The sequence below is a fragment of the Bombus vancouverensis genome, chromosome 5 (assembly GCF_051014615.1).
Source record: "Bombus vancouverensis nearcticus chromosome 5, iyBomVanc1_principal, whole genome shotgun sequence".
NCBI lineage: Eukaryota > Metazoa > Arthropoda > Insecta > Hymenoptera > Apidae > Bombus > Bombus vancouverensis.
In genome coordinates, this window is record NC_134915.1 from 10016996 (window position 1) to 10035122 (window position 18127).

Here is an 18127-nt window from a genome sequence, read left to right on the forward strand (position 1 = left end):
TACTCGTAGGGCGAAAGAAAACAGACAACGTAAGTGTAACTCTACACTGCAGTCGGAATTCGGAAGCTGCTGAAATATTTGTGAGTTGGAACACTAGACAAGACTAAAAACACATGCTCGAGTACTAGGGTAGACGGAAATGTGGTGGTGAAACTGCTTTTTTCATCTGTAATTTCAAATTCAGACTAAGATGGGATCGATTGTTTGCTTTCTGAAGGATTAAATATTAATCACAGCTGGAAAAATTTACTGAATGTCCAGTTGGACAAATTGTATAGTAAAAATTAAATAATAATAATAACAAAAATACTAATCACATATTCTTCCATGATCAAAAGAAGACTAGAGAGAAAACACCCCACTGATCTAACTAAAGAAATAAAATAAACAAACTCGAAGATAGTATCCCCCTGGGGGTAATCATCTACATGTTAATTAGCGATAAAGCTAGAAAAATTGAACCGAATGTCCAGCTAGACAAACTGTAAAGTACAAATTAAATAATAAAAAAAGAAATATTCTTCCATGCTGATCATTAAAGTTTTTTATTTATTTATTTACATTTTACAATTTGTCCAGTAGGACATTTGGTAAAATATTATAGCTTAGTGGTATAGTAATATAACATGTGGATGGCTACCCCCAGTGGGATACCATCTTCGAAGATCATTAAAGTGGCTCAAATATGAATGCTTACTTCATTCCGAAGTCTTTTTCCTAAATCTTCTTCGTCTGTTTCGAGGAATATATTTCAAAACGAAAAGAAGATTCGTTCCCTTGACACCTTAAGGAGGTGTCCTGAATTAGAATATTCTAAAACAGCGTCTTTTTGTGATTCTTTTTAGAAGGGAAAGAAAGAAATGAAGTTATTGAATTTTGAGGTATGGATTTATATATATTTAACGAATACAAAAAAAATATTTTTAAAGTAAAAAAGATTAACAGATTAAAGTATAACAGATTTGTAAGCCTATTTCATGGGCTGCAGTTTTCAATCGGCGTGAAAGATCCACCTCGTAATTCTTGTCCGAAACAAAAAACTAAAAGAGGATTAAATTATTATATATTTTTCTTCTCGATATACTAAAAAAAAGGCAGAAAATAGTGTGAAATTAAAAATTTTGATGGGTTTAAAGAAAAAATGTATTTTATAAAAAGAAAAAATAAACTTTAAGGCACTACAACAATTATTTAAATAAATTTTTTGACGAACTTTTTTAGTTCATCGAGGAGAAAAATATATATTAATTTAATCCTTTTTTGGTTTTCTATTTCGGTCAAGAATTACGAGGTGGATCTTCCCCGCTGATTGAAAACTGCAGCCCATGAAATAGGCTTAGAAATCTGTTATAATCTTTTTTTTGACTTCAAAAAAATTTTTTTGTATTTGTTAAATATATACAAAACTATACCTCAAAATTTAATAACTTCATTTCTTTCTTTCCCTTCTATAAAAAATCACAAAAGGACGCTGTTTTGGAACATTCTAATTCAGGACACCCTCTTAATGCAAACTTTCCTAATCGATCTGCTCCCAATCGCCACAATCACCATTAAGATCAAGATCAAAGAAAAAGCGGCAACTATCCTAAAAATCGTGGAATACTCTTCTGAGAATCACATAGTCTCGAGGGATGAAAATATTTGCTGCGCCGGAAACCGAGATGCTTTTTTTTCCCGACAATAGCTTGGCTGTAATTTATAACTCTTCCATCAACCATATGAAACCATCGAAAACATCTGTCCACTGGACCAAATTCTTCAAAACTGTATTGGAGGCAACGAAATCGTTCTTGCGACCTACCATCGAAAAACGAACGAAGTAAGAAACGACGAGGAAGAAAGAGGGCAGGCTGTTGTTCTCGAGATACCAGAGCTTCGAAGGTAGACTGGAATAAGAGACCGTGTCGAAAAAGCGTGGCGAATTCCTGTCGACCTAAGCGAATTCGTGAAAAGCAACGAGGGGGTCCAGTACCGTTCCAATGAATCAATAACGTCGTATTGCCATTGGTGGGCCCGGTGGAAATACGGAAAACGGTTTGTGTAGCGGCCTTTGCTCGCGAGGACGGAACAACGTTTCCCAAAGAAACGTTTCTCGTCGTTATCGAGGCCGTGAACGAAGGGGGGTCGTTGGCGCGCGCCCTGGGTTCCGCTCTAAATGGGCATAAATGGCAAACAAATACCGCCGTGGGTTCCGGTTCGACGAAAGTTGAGACGTCACGCGCGACTCTGAGCACCATGCTTCCTTGCCCTCCACAACCCCCACCCCTCTTAATTTTCCTGACTGTCGTCAGAGAGTTGGATATTGAATCTTTAGTCACAGACTTTGCAATTGTTGACACGACGTTGGTGATCCGTGAATAAAGTACCAACCTTTGTGGTTAGGATTCCTTTTGGGGGGGAATGTGCTCTGATGGGAGAGACTCTAGTGTGGTGCTGTTTGATAGCGTTTATTGTGAGCAAATAGATTTGCGTGAATGGGTGTCACTATTTTGGGTGATGTGAATTTTTCTTCTTGAAAAATGGACCTATAGTCACCGATACATCTTCCTTCTATCAGTATGTTTCAGGATCGTTTCAAAATACTCAATCATCGCTTCTTCTATCTTTGCTCGAATTCTGTAGATTGGTTTCCCTATTTCGAAGAAACGACGATATTACTGTGACTTTACACCCTAATTTTGGAAATTGTTTCTCGCTTCTGCTGCAATAAAATACATTGTTACCTATTCCGCTGTTAAACTGTAACTTCAAAATACGCAATTATCGAGTCTTCATTCTACCAAAGGAGATCTTAATTAACCAACAAAGTATAACAAGTACCATCCGTAGCGAACATCATCGTCCACGTTTCCTTCCTCAATTTATGACCGCGATACAAGCAACACAGCTACCTGAATCAGCCGGAATAAACGAAATAGCTGCTGCCATAGATCCTTGACGATCCAATATTTCTAGAAACGATCATCGGAAGCTGATCGTCGATTCATCGTTCGCTATGATTCCTCGAAGGCGAGTTCGCTCTCGCAAGACTCCTTTAACGAAGTAGTCAGCTCTCGTTTTTACAAATTCCAGTGAGGCTCGGCGGTGCTTTCCTTCGGCCATTCGGTTCTTGCGGACGGTGTCCTCGTTCTACGTGTCTTACATTCGTGACGTGAGCGATGGCCCCGCGTAGAGCAATGACTAGCAGGTGCGTACCATAACGTACTCAATTACACGCCCCTCCCCCCTCAATGATAATTAATCACCATTAATAGCCGGCGAACTGAGAAGAACTCGGGATTTATAATCGACCACGGCCGATTACGTTCGTAAATCAAAGGAACCCGATCATGGCTGTGTCTTTTTGCCCTTTGGAAACTCGCGTACCTCTTCATTTATCCGCGGAATGACCGCGTTTTTAGATGGAACGTATATTCCGGCGAAATCGTGACCGTTGCATTCTGAATCTCAATCGTTGTTAGTATCGCGATCGAAGGTTTTTTTACCGTAAATATACTAGAATCGTCAGCAGTAAAGTTGAAGATTCAAGAAATATTCTACGCTTTATATTAATGAATCTTTTTGTTATAATTGCATTCGACGAGATATTTCTTGATCTATGATCGAACATATACATCATCAAATTTTCTATTATAATCGAAACTTTTCTTACCACTAGGATACTAGGACTCTCGCAAACCAACTCTCTCTCTTAAAATGTAAGAAGACTTCCTACCTGGTAGTTTCTAAGAATCATCATTGTCATTTACTTTCCTTTCTCGCAACAACTGCTTTTCTTCTTTTCCAACCTTCAGCGTACGACCAAAAATTCTCGCAAATTCCGAACATCCCCAAGAGCAAGTTGGAACACCTCGATTTGCACGTTTTTACCAATAATTCTTCTCCGTTTGCATACTTTCTCTTTAATCTTATAATCCAATTATGGGGAACAGCGAGTAATTCCAACATAGAAATTCTCCAACGATTCCAATCAAAAACTCTAAGATCCTTAATACATGTACCTTAATACATGTTACAAATTCAGTAACAGATACAATATAAGAGTTAACAACCACCAAAAGTTAGTTACCCAATTACTTTTTTTTTTTTTTATTTATTTATTTGGATTTTACAATTTGTCCAGTAGGACATGCCCAATTACTTGACACGACGGATCAGATCCGCAGGCTAAAAAGACATTACCCTTTAGATCTAAGCATTAGATTCAACTAGAATCAGAAGTACCACGTCAAAATAATTTACTTATAATTCTCGATGAGAATTGATTGTAAAAATTCTACCAAATGAAAAAAAAAAGAAAAAAGAAATCCTATAATGTCCGAAACACTTGTCGATCAATTTCTCCATCGTTCGCGTAGGTAAAATCGCAGATACATGGAAGGAGATATTTACGCTGTCGACATGGACAAGGGATTTCTTGCTAGTCGACTGTCTTGTTCTCTTAGCGATCCTCGCGATGACGTCGTGGACGAAGGGCGGTTAGGTGCGCCGGCTCGGGACATAAGTCAGCCGGTATTCAATGAGTTCGAGGAAGTTGATCGCCGGTTCTTCGCACGCGAGCCGGCGTACCGACGCGAGACGACAATCGTACGGTCCGCGGACGATGCCTCGTTCCTCGCCCCGAAAAACTGGATCCCCGGCTCCGCAGCCTGAAAAGGCCGGTTTTCTGGTAAAAAGTTACGCGAGCCGCTCGCCAAAATCGTTAAGGTCGACGCGAGGCGACGCTGCTTTTTTCCACGCGTTCCCCGAGCGAGCCGGATACCAGTTTGCGCGGAAAGGAATGGAATTATCATCGCTAGATCCTCCCCGATGATATATTCTTCAGTTTCGAGAAGATGATTCAAAGCAGAGATGGCGATATTTTTGTCGAAAGTTTGTTTGGTGGATCGTCAGATGAAAAAATTAAGCATGATTAATCATTTTTAAAAACTGTAAGATTGCGAGTTTGATTCGATGTGTATTATCGTTATTTTCATTCCTTTAATTTTATTGCGTTTCTAAATTGGTGTCTCGTGGCTTTTTAATTAAACGTGTTTCAAGTAGAAACTCGGCTCATTTTTATTTGGAAGGTTAACAGATCTCTGGTGAGAAAATCGACAGTAAAACATAATTTTTACGATTACGATTTTACAGTTAGTTTATTCAATTTCGATGTACGTAATGATGTAAAATTTTCATATATATATACGGTGTGTATTAGTTTTGAAATTTATATGTAAATCCCGGGGAGAAAGATTGGGGAAATGTAAAAGTCGTGCAACATCTTGCAGCAGTGCTAAGAAAATCAGCGGTATCGCCCTTTTTGCCATTATCGCGCCCATTAACGCGAGTAAAGTCACTAACATACACTTTTCGATAATAATAATCCCTATAAGATCGGTATCAGCATCAGAGAACAGGCGAATGGCATTAGCGACGTGTTAGCGATACCACGTGGCACGGAAAATCACTTTCGTGAGACCTGAACGAGCTGAGCTCCTACTGTGGCAACAGGAAAAATATTTCAGAAGTTTGTGTATACGCTGTGTGTCGAGGCCGATCTAGTGGATTGTTTATCGTGCTACTCGATTAACTAGAATCAAGAGACTTTTTTCGAGCAAATGGAAGCTTTTATCGTGTCAGGTTTTTAGAAAAATATCCTGAGGAAGCTATTTTCTCGACTGAACTGCTTGATGTATAAATAAATTAAGAATATAAGTTAAGGAAATAAAACGCCCGTAGCGCTTGCGTTGCTTTGCGTCGTCGTACAAAGAGACTACTTAAAAATTGAGTGGCTCATCAGCTCGTTACATTATTACCCGACGCGCACATTCGTTTCCACGGCCTTGTAATAAAAATACAAAATTTCAGGAACGATCGTGGTGTCTCGTTGACGTCTAACAATCAGAAAATCGAACAAATTATCATAAACAGGGGTTCGTGTGTGTAATTCGCAAAAATTAAATAAATTAGCTCGCTTAAGAGACGGGTGTCTACGAACTTATTTAATAGAATCGAACAGTTCAGAGTATCATAAATATACAAATATATAAAAATAATCGATATACAGGTGAAATTTAAAAGGCTCGTCATCTACCATAGACATGTGTACCCTAAAAGTTATCGAATAGAATTAAGAACTCGAATTACCGCAAACGAGCTATCACGCACAAAATACAAAAATAATCCATACGTAATAAGAATTTAAAAAATATATTTCCTATCTAAAAAAGAAAAAGAGAATAGAAAAGGGAAGAGAAAAAAATGTGTATATAAAACTCACTGAATAGGATCTAAGCAACCCCATCGATTGTCCCCAAATGATCTACGATCTGTTTATATTTCCTGCGATCTGGATGGAAAGGTAGAAAGTTCCATAGTTGAAAAGGCAGGTGGTTCCGAGGGGAGCTCTTATTTTCCATCGAGGTTAACAGATTATGAAGACGTCCGCGACCGAAACGCGCATAATCGCACCTGTTCGCGTTTTCCCATACGCCCTCGCTCTCTGCACCTCTTCTCCAGGGCGTGACTGTGAAAACCACCAAGGCCCAAACAAGGCCCATTCGCCATGGTCGTGCGAGAGACACGAAGATACTGCCCGATAGAAGACGAGTTCCTCTCTCACACTCTCTTTCTCTCCTTATACACCAAGTCACCATAGAAAGTTCGTGCGGGGACCGAGTTTACCTGACTTATGGGGGCCCAACATTCGGCATTATTTATGGCCCAAAGAGCTTCAATGCTCCCAAAAGAACTAGTTCTCTTTGTCCCTTTCTCTCTCTCTCGTTGTCTTCTTTCATGGCTTCTTTGTCTCATTTTTGTCTCATCTTTGTCCATCGAATTGCGAAACCTCGATTTCTATGCCATTTTGTTGAAACACGGGATGCAAAGAGTATGCTAGACGTGTCGAATTCGTCAATGGATAGATTTTCCGTCGTTTTCTTACTTTGCTGGACAGTTTAAAGCTTAATAGTAGAGAAGTATATGAAAAAGAAGTTTATCAGATGAGCGAACGTTCGATACGGTGAAAGAGTATGCATATGGTACTCTTCCATCGCTCCGTTTATTTTACTGGATAGTTGAATGGTTGACAGCAGGGAAGTGAAGAATAGAATGCTCACGAGATAAATGAATATTAGAGACGATGGAAGAATAAGGATGTGGTAAACGTTTCTTGAACTTTTAGTATGGGTTAAGGTCAGTTTAACTTAATTTGGTTGGATGGCGAGAGAAAGCAGTGGTTTGGTTATTAATGATCTTTTGGGTGAACGGGTATAAGTTTTGTAGACTAATGGTTTAAATATTCGGTTATTTATTCTCTTTATTTGAAGACAGTGTAGGGATGAAACGATCTTAAGAGACTTGGATTTAGTTTGAAGATTATTCAAATATAAATTATCTTCTAATGCGTAATAGTTGCTAAGAACTATTAAAATCACGCTTCGATACTCCAATTCTATTATCTGCATCTCATTATCAAAGCCGACACTATGAATCAAACTATTTGCGATACCACAAAAAGTGTTAGCAGGTATCTGCTTAGTTTCGTACGAAATATTTAAATTATCCCTTCAACACCTACCTGCAGCTGGCTACTGAAGAACAGCGCTACAAATGCTATGGAGATCGCAAATCGTGCGGACAAGTATCTAATTTCAAGCGCCATCCACTTGGTTTTGAAACGCGATTTCTATTCGCGTGGCGAGAAGCCAGCGAAGTGAATTTGTCACTTGGCGCGGGCAGCATTGCCGCGTAAATTCTTTTGCCGCGCGTCCTCTCGTTAACATTGTTCGCGCCTACGCGCGCGAGAACGCGCGGCGGGTGGCGCGTCTCCGTGTCACCTGCCGGCTGCTCGTCCAGATCGACCCGATAAAACGGCAGCCTTATCGCACTTTCATGACGCTATACGGCCAGGTTAATTGTCCTGGCAATTACGTGGATCGATAGCATCCGTTGACGATCGATTCCGATAGAAAGTTGGCGCGTGGTTATTGGGCAACACGCGCGCATGTTCTTTCAGAGTGATTTCCAGTCGTTCGCTCGTCTTTGAGATATCGAAACGGTAAACGAATGAACGATACAGTGGTGGAACCGAGATACGTTGCGTTGCATGCAAAGACGAAAAATGGAACGTGTGACTATGGGGAAACTTTGCACGATGAATGAAAAATTGGCGGTGAACGCGAGATTATGCGAGATTTGTAGATAGCAATATTGGAAAATTACATCATTGGAAAGTTACGTTACGTCGTTCAGGATAGTCTATAAAATATTGCTGGACCAACACGTGAAGATTCTCATCACGAGTCCTAAGAAACGTGACATTTTCAAATGACTCTCCGTTTGGCTTAGTCCATCAGTCTTCAGATCGGCTAATTTGGGATTCAGAAATGAAACGAATATTTCCGTTGTCAAATATTCAAGTCAGATTCGATATGTTCTATTTGTTAAAACTGGATTGATCGTTTTACTTCCTCCATCATATTAATCATCTAACAGTCGAAACATCCACCTCCATCCATGTCTTCCACTCAACTTGTGCTTCTTTATCCACTCCAACAAGGTATACACAACTCAAAACCAATTTTACCGAGTAGTCTTCCTCAGAAACGAATCTCCCCCGAAGCTACAAGTTTTCCAAGGCGTTTCGAAGAATAACGATCCGCGAAGCGTCCCCGGCGAGAACGGTTAGCCGCTATAAATTCCGGTCGAGGCGAAGTTATGCGCGCCGAGGAGGTGTAAGTTCTCGAAATTGATCGCGAAGGCATCCGTAGAAGCGGCCCTGACCGAGTGCCTTCGAACGCAGAATCCGAAAACTGAGCGCTTCCGAACAGGCGACCAGGATCTTTTGGGTCAGGTAGGCATATAACGATCTCCGGGGCCTGCGGACGGAATATAAACTGTTTCTGGGAACAGGCAGTCGTATATCTCGCCGAACGACAATGCCAGAGTCAGTCACCCACTCAACCGCATGGACCCACCTCGATATAGACGCGTCCATCGAAATCTGGCTTCAGGAATTAGAAGGAAAAGTTCTATCGACTTATACTCTCCTTAGATCCCTTGGTTGATTTCTTATAACACGGCCGTGCATCGTTTTAGAATTACTTTCGACGTTTCCTCGATACCGTATTCTGTCACAGCTTTGATCATTTGCAAAGTGATAGCGAAGTGACGACAAAAATGGGCTAGTTTCCATGTATAGTAAAAAATAAAGCCGGAGAGGGAGAAAATTTGGAGAATCTTCGTACGATGGCGTATTATAAAATTAAGGCTAGATAACGCGGTATGACTGGATAGTTTTCTCAGGTTTCAACCCTTAAAAATTAGAAACATCTGAATTGAAAGAAAGTCGAGTGTTTTTCTATGATAGAAAAATCTTGAAACGATTTTTAGGTTACTTTAGAAAGTATCAGGAGTTAATCCGATCCTTTTATTCTACGTTTCAGGTACTAGATTCCCCTAGGATATTCGCAGAAGAAGTCGGTGGCTGGAGATTGTCGTAGCATCGGGGATGACTGGTCGAACCTCCCGGCATTTTATCTGGTAGTAAGTATCTTGTCATTTGGTATTAGTATACCAGCCAGTCAACTGTGACAGATTCTTATCGGCAATCGAGCAGACACGCTGTCTCACCCGTGCACGTTTCTCGGTCACACCTAGCAGACATCCATGGATCACGTTACCACTCAGGGTATTTTGATCCTAGTCCTTTACTTCATAGGGATGTTGAGTGTTAGCGACGTGACTTGGTGATGTTGAGAACTTGTAACTCGACCCGAGTGACCTTCCGTAACTTCCAAATGACCTTGTCCACCAACGAAATCATCTCGAAAACGTTCTTTAATTTTTAAGTGACTTTAACCCGACACGATCTTCGTGATCTCCCGTGATATGGTAACATTTTCAGTTTTTGTCGATTCAACGAACAACCTGATCTTCTTGTGTGAAAAATGTATCGTAGTACGAGGCCAGTTGGAAAGAGTGCTTAATTATTTTACGCTCGGACCAATCAATTTTATTTGTTGCATAATTGCAGCAACTGTCTTTCAATCTGTTTCTATTTTTATGATTGATGCATTAGATTCTTGGCATTAGATACGTTAGGCTTTTAATAGACTCGATGTATATCAGCCATCATTTGTGCTCCATTATGACGGTCCGTATCACAGATCACACGTCACCGTAACCAAAAGGGAAGCAGCTCGATCCGAACTCGAAACAAACGATCGATAGTTAGTGCATAGTCCTGCATAATCGGATCTCGCCGCATAATTACCACCGGGGGCGTTCAAGTCCCATTACAATTAAGTCGATATCAAGTTCGGCGCGCATTGTATCGCAACACACCCTCGTCCTTGGTCACAGTGATTCGTCGAGAATCGGGTGAGTAGAAAAGATGGAGAAACACGATCAGCGGAGATCTTAATGACCGGGCAACGCAATCGTAGCCCGGAGAATGTGTGGAGAGGCAGCAGTCGACCGTTTGAATGGAATAATTAGATGATTATCTTTTATTTATCCGCGGCTTTGATCAGCCGCCCCTGCGGCATAAAAGGACGCCATTTGCAATTATTCGAGGGGAAGAGGAAGCGTATCGTTCAGCGGAATGATACCTCTATTATAATCAAGCCACCCATTGCGTCAGTTTCTTTCGGTTTCCTCTTTTTCTTTCTCTACGTATCCTATACCTGTCTGCGTTTATGACGGGGCACCGTGAATTCTGATTCGGAAATCAAGCTCGTCTCTCCGCGACCGAAATTAATCTAGTTGAATGGAGAGACCTTTTTTGGTCGTGTGGTAAACAGGAAAGTCTCTACAGTTTTATTAGTCAAAGGACAATGGTAGTAATTGACGAATTTTGGAGCTGGATCAACGATTGAATCTTGTACCAGTGAAACATTTTTACGACATATGTTTCTATAGGTTGTGAGGAATCTACGAGGCATAATTACCTGTACAGGCAGTAGGAACATTATAAAAATACGCACAAACTTTGCAATGTTGCCTATAGGAATTATCTGTAGAACTCAGTTAACGTATTCTATAGTTCTTCGTAGCTGAATCTCTCGGAGCGCCTGGTCAAATTTTCACTGACAATGTATCTCAATTTGTCGATGAAATTTTCAGAAGATTGTCAAAAATCTGTTCACGAGATCTTCGCAAAATCGTCAAGAAATGTTCGCTCAAATCCTGTTCTTCAAATTTTCTCGAAATTCGTCCCAAATACTGAAAATTGTAATTCTCTCGTTCTTCTAAAGTTGGAACTGGAGATGGAATTCCACAGTCCCAGGAAGCTCCGTACGAATCAAAAGATCACGAGATGCGCATGTCCAGGAAGGGCAAAATATCTCGGAGTGGAGGAAACGAGGAACTGCTCGCAATAAAACGACAAAAGGATTTTGGTTCGTTGCACGGGCCATTAACGGTGATTTCAGGTCGATGTCGAATGACTTGGTGGAGATCATTGTTGACCAGCATCCTGGGTGGCTTCGTTTCATTGGATCGCGGAGGGCTGGACCAAGTTCTCGCCAGGACAGTGATCCTGCCGCGCCTTTTTCATCCCCATTTTCCATCCGATTCTTACCTGGTTGCACCTCTTTTCACCGACGAGACACGACGTCATGTTTTCTCTCCTCGGCTTTTCACTTTTTCCACCCCCGTCATCTTCCTCCTTTTCCTTCCACGATCTCGATTTCTGTTTTTGGGGGCTTTTTCTGTACATCGCACGGCCCCATCTACTCCCGAATCTTCAAGTTCGTTCTCGTGTTTGGGACCGCACTGCGGGTTCCAGAAAATTGCGACGAAAACTGCTCAATTTCTCGTTCTAACAGCCGCATAATGGAGCGATGGGATTGTGGCTTGGTCCTCCTGTGATTTAGACGTTCCCAAGAAACGTGTAGCAAATCTTTTGTTGCAATCTTACAAACATCGATTTGAAATCATTCGTCATATTGTATTCTTATCGTTCTTCTTTAATATCATTATTATGATCTGTAGACGAATTGCGGATGCATTTTTCAGCGTAACACTTTGTTGGAAAAATTGCGCGTAGTCAAATAGATGGAGCAGTAGCAGTGGTCATCTGTGGCACATGCGCCCCTAGATTTTCTATTTTGTAAAAAATCCAAATAAAAAGATGCACCTTGCTCAAAACACTTTCCAAATTTTGATCTCTGAAACTACAATGTAACAAAAAAGTTTCGGACAGTTAATAGACTTCGTGGGTAAACGTTAAAAGTCAAAGGCTTACAGAGCACAGAAAGAATTGAGAAGATGTTTGGTTTCAAAGTGAAACTACACAATGACCGTCAGGAAAAGTCAAGGTAACAAGACTAATATAGAAAACGAGAAAAGAAAGGAAGAGAAAAAACATGAGCAGGGAAGGACACTTTCGCGGCAGAATTTTCATTCGAACCAAAATGAGCTAAGGCGAGACTATAAATCACACAAAGGGAAATTCAACGAAACCACTACTGGCTATAAAAGTTTATGGTGTTTTGGCCCTTATGGGCCGCCTGCGTGTATCGTATATATCCTCGACGGAAGTGAAACTCGTCTTTTGCGGATAGTGGTGGTGGCAGAAGGGAGGTCAAGCATCGACTTCACAGGGAGATGGAATCAAGTGAAAAAGCTGGCTGTTCGATCAGTGTCTGAACAATATTGGTCGTCCGCAGTGTCCATTCAGTGTCCGTGATTCTACGAAGGAGTTGGAAAATATCGGAAAAAAAAGAAAAAAAAGGGGAAATCGTGATATACGACTTATTACAAGCTCCTGATTTACGACTGACTTCTACGTCAAACGAGATCTATGCCACGTGGTTGCCTGCCTCTTTTTGTACCTTCGTTTTTTGTTTCTTGCTGGTGACCTTGGAAGACTTTCCATAGATCAAGATTTTTTTTAATGGAACGAAAGAGTGGTAGTTGGGAATTTTTTAGTGCGACTTGAAAGTTGAAGGCTGAAGAATTATGTGGGAGAGAGTGCTATGGAGTAATTAATTATTCGTTTATTGCCAAATAGACGTATTTTTTTAAGGTTTGTTCTTTATTTACTTAGAGGTTTTTTTCTATATATTTTAGGATTAAGAAGAAGTTAATAATTTTCATAAACATTCTTCGAACTAACTTAGATATGGTGGATAAAGTTCAGAATCCTTTTAAACATCTGTAGAAAAAAGTTCTAAAACGAGCAACCCATTGTTCTTGTAAAAAGAAACGCGGGATAGTTTTTTTCCTCGAAGGAAATAAAAAGAACGGAGGGAAGGAAAGGGTGGAAAAGTGCAGCTTGCAGAGTCGCGCTATTTTTTCGGCAGGCCAGACGTAAATTACTCCCGATAAGGAAGAAATTTACGAACGGAGGGTAAAGAAAAAAATAAGAAAAAAGGGAGCAAGCCGCGTGTTGCTGGCGATTTACGGCGAGCGTTGTACACGTGAAGAATTTACGTCGAACGTGCGTGCCTGCGTCCACATGTACAATTATTTTCCGACGTGATGCATTGATATGAGTCACGTACACTCAACCGGACACTGACCGATCCCTTTTTTCGCGATTTCGCGCTATTATCGTTCTTTCTCCTCTTCTTTATTCGCGGCCTCGTAATAAATCCCTCTTTTCACCAATATTATTCCCGCAAAAATAGAAAGCGACTTTCGAATTGCCCTATTCCACGTTTAAAAGATACTAAACATCATTATTTCACGGTCGCGCTATCATCATAGAAAGGAATCATTTTGTCTTCGTCATTGTCGAATCGTTAACCGATCCCAAATCGATTTTCCTCCAACATTCTTAGAAGTCTAAGAATTTCGCTCTATAATACTCGACCTTTCCTGAAATTAACTGTATTACGTTATAAATGTACATTATAACAGTAAAGATATCTGTAAAGCATTAAAATTTAGAAAGGACTGTTATAAAACGAGGTCAGGAACCTTTTATCAACGTTTGTAATAATTTCGATCGTGTGTCGACGTCGGTACAATCCACACGCGATCACGATCGCCAGTTCATACATCCAATTCGCGTGGAAATTCCGCTCACGCGACCGATTTAGATATTTCTGGCATTTTTCATAAAAATTTATAACACCCTTCAGTGAACTACAATAAGAGTTGTTCATTATTGTAATCACGAGCAGAATCTCTATTTTCTAACCATTGTATCTTTAACTTACTCGTATTTATGTGGTGGAGATTTAAACGCAACTTGAAACTTCTCGATTTTTACCGCTGAAAATAGTACGCGCGAATTTACGCGGCACCAAGCTGGAACGCCGATATGACGTCCTCTCACGAGATTGAAAGGCGCGTTTACATGCACGTAACCGCGTTCTCCGACCGCGTGGTCGTTGCGAATACGATCATAAAGCACCAGGACCTTCCGTAGGGGGTGATTGGTGACCCTGCTCGCTTTCAACCACGATCGTATACTGTCTGCGAATTTGAGAATTATCCAACGATCGTGCCCGATCCGTCCTTCTCGTTAATCGATCACGCGAGCTGGCTATGAAAACGTCTCCTGTCATGATATTGTAAATCTCTCTTTGGAAATCCCCTCTCTTCTTTCAAGATTATATAATTGATATTTATAACTACCAAATATCATAATATTATAATACTACCTGCAAATTTTCCTAAACATAATCGAGTGATTAATGAATCAAAGAATTGTTCGAAATTTAACAATCTAAAATTCCACTGACGAAACAAAGGTATCCGTCTAATCAGAGTTGGCGAAATACGACCAGTACCCGTTGATCAAAAAGTTATATACGTATAAAAAGATTATCTAGATGAACATCTGCGCTTTATGTTTCTGCGGAGAGAAAAGTATCCATCTAAGCAAGTTCCTGTAGAAAGAACGTACCAAGTTTCTGCAGAACAATCAGAATTTTTTTTTTTATTTATTAAAATTTACAATCAATTCTCGTATTGAGAATTTTCAGTAATTTAAACAGTCAGAAAAAAAATTATTTTTATTTTATTTGGTAGAATTTTACAATCAATTCTCATTGAGAATTATGAGTAAATTATTCTGGCATGGTACTATAACTTGCATAATGAGTGTTTATAGTATGTTTGATTCTAACAGAATAAAATTTCTTCGTAGACACTGAAGTCGAGGATCGAAAGACTCGGAGCCGAGTAATTCAAGGTTTTTCTCGTAAGGATGTGAGATGGCCAGGGCGATCAAGCGGCACTTAGACGGTCGTCTAGGCGAGACGAATGGCGGCCCCGATGAAAATCGAGTTCGCGATCGTTGTCGGTCGAATATCCAGCGAGCATCAAGGATGGATCTCGCGCGCGCGTATCACCGGTGCCAGCACCAGCGGCGCGTCGTTGCACCGGCTAAATCATTAGACGCTCGAAAGCACGAGCCCCCCGCGGTTTCGAGCATTAGTTCATCTGTCTCTGGTTCGCTTCGCAGCCGTCCTCCTTGCCGATCCGATGGCTGCTCCTGCCGCCTCCGTCCTCGTCTCACCCCCGACAACCGTCTTTCTCCATTCCCTTCTACCTTTCTTATCCTCCTCGCCGCATCGCCGGGTTTTGGCCGGTGCTTCGCGCTTAATATATGAATCCCACGCATCGAAGCCCGTGGCACCGCGGGGTACAGCGAACGACATGTGTTCCGCTCCTCTCGCTCTCTCCTGGCCCCTCGTTTCCTCTCTTCTTCTATCTTTCGTTCTCGCGACCTCTCGTTTCGCCCTTCTCGCACGTCGCAATGCGAATCAACAGCGAATCGCAGGGTTTTTGGTTTGGAAACGCCTTTTGAAAAATTTGGAATATCAATCCTTCGTTTCGCGATTTAATTGCGTGAAACGGTAGGCGATGAAATTTCTTACCAGTTGTATTACGAGTGATTCAGTGAAGAGATGGATTCGTAAGGAAACCAGGAGTGTAATTCGCTATTCGTAAATTTCCACCCGTAATAAGTATCGTATTAGGATATCTACGTCGTAATTTGATGAACGGTACAGTGAAACTCGGATGATATTATAAGAAAAGGGACTAATAAGATGTTCGGCAAGGATGCAGGAGTCTTTGTTATCTTGGAATTTGTGAATCGTAAATCGTATCATATGTGAGCCTATACTAAGTGTGTTTGTAGCGCATATGCGTTGTTAAATGCAAGGATTTTTTTTCTTTTTATTATTTAATTTGTATTAGGTTGTCTGAAAAGTGTCTTTCTTTTACAGACACGTTTTTTACAACGATGCATCTTTATACAAACATTTTTTTTTTAATTTATTTATTTGAATTTTACAATTTGTCCAGTAGGACATTTGGTAAATTATTATAGCTTAGTGGTTTTTTATACAAACATGAAACCTAATCTGTCCAACGTTGTGATCTTTATTTTGATAGAACAAAATGGATCATACGTAATTCGATAAAATAATACAAAACGGAAAATTTTGTGCATCCATTATTTCCTTATAAAACGAAAGAAACTTTTCGAACGGCCTAATACTTTACAATTTGTCCAACTGGACATTCGGTAAATATACAAGGATATCTCGCTTTCTGTTCCAGGTTCAATCACCATTCGAAAAATTCGCAAGTTTGTCAAGTTGTTCGTGACACTTCGCCAACGCTGAAGTTTTAACTTTCATCGTCCGAAAACGCACTGATACCGAGCAATCAGTACTCGGATTTCCACAAATCTAAGGTAGAGGATCTATTTCTAACGAGTTTTAATTTGTCCGAGGTTCATGTCCAATTTTCCAGTCTCGAATTTGGACACCGAAAATCGATCAGGGCCGCGTCAGTGTTGTCCAAGGAAAAGATTCATTCGCGGTGATACATAGGAACACGTATCATAAATATCCCAAGCACAATGATAGATTCAAAGCATACACACGTGCTCTATGTTCACCCTACAAAAGGTAGATCCCCGTGACCCGTGACTAATAGGCTTATTATTTTATATCGCCTCGCATTTGTTACCGATACGCGTGTACCGGACCTCGCGCGTCTCACGTGTTCCAGCCACCTTAATGCGATGTTTACTTAATCGCGCGGAGAATGGGATTAGATATCTTGCGGCGATCGCCTGCATCCCCTACTCCTAAGTAGCATCGTCGTTTTCTTCGTTCTCTGCCACACCCTACTGATCCTCCATTCAGTACTATACAAGTATCGATTATGTTCCCTGGTAGACCATCGAGCCTCTTCTTTTTCAAATTCTCGCATTCTTCGTGATAAGACTCAAGTTATAAAACTCAAGTTTTATACAATGCTTTCTGAACTGTGTTAAATCCTCTGACTGCTCTGTCGTAGAAAAACGACGGACAACGTTGGTTTCACAGGATCGTTCTTTGGTTCCATTGGTTTTCCATGAACAGTTTTTGCAAACTACGTGGCTTTTTGATGGTTATTCCCTAGTCACGTCCTGCCGGTTTGTTAATCGCGTCTTTTGGTTACGTTGGTCTTTGGTCACGACAGAAAAGGATGTTACTTGCCTGAAGTGATATTCATTGGAACGAAGTTTTACTTGGCTGTACGATTGTCTGAACTCCCTGGCAAATCAATTCATTTCTAGAAATGCACTACAACGATTCCAATCGAAAACGCTAAGAGCCTTAATAGACGCACCTTGGTATGTTACCAACGAAACCATCCATCGCGACCTCAAGATACCTACAGTCAAAGAGGAAATAGCAAAATACAGCGACAGATATAGCAAAAGAGTCAACAAACACCGAAACCCCCTAATCACTGGACTACTCGATACGACGGACCAGATTCGCAGGCTGAAGAGGCACTACCCGCTAGACCTAAACGTTAGATTCATTTAATTATCCAAATTAAGCATATACACTTACTTATAATACTTATAAATTATACCTATCTATAATAAGTATTAACTTATTGTAAATAAACAGCCATGTCACTGCGCCACGCCAGAAAAATTACTGAAAATCCTCAACGCGAGAATTGATTGTAATTTCAACAAATAAATAAAAAAAAGTTTTATACATTCTACGCTTGGTACTGTCACTTTGGTACAGGTTTTGCAGGAAATAGAACATTTGTTAGACGCATGGACCAGAGAAGGTTTTGAGTAACAAAAGGATTCAAAGAAACTGCTCAACTTTCTCAAAAGGGCACGAGGGATGATTTGTTGGACCTCGTCTGCACTGCA

At 40.6% G+C, this 18127-nt stretch overlaps 1 long non-coding RNA gene across 1 annotated transcript in view; it reads left to right on the plus strand.

The window, feature by feature from the left end:
- The window catches only part of LOC143302713 (uncharacterized), a 113725-nt gene extending 95846 nt beyond the window's left edge, over positions 1-17879 (plus strand). The window contains exons 2-3 of the long non-coding RNA XR_013058440.1: positions 9432-9531; positions 16516-17879. This is a non-coding gene — a long non-coding RNA (uncharacterized LOC143302713). The remainder of the gene's footprint in view (positions 1-9431; positions 9532-16515) is intronic.
- The last annotated feature ends 248 nt before the right edge of the window (positions 17880-18127 follow it).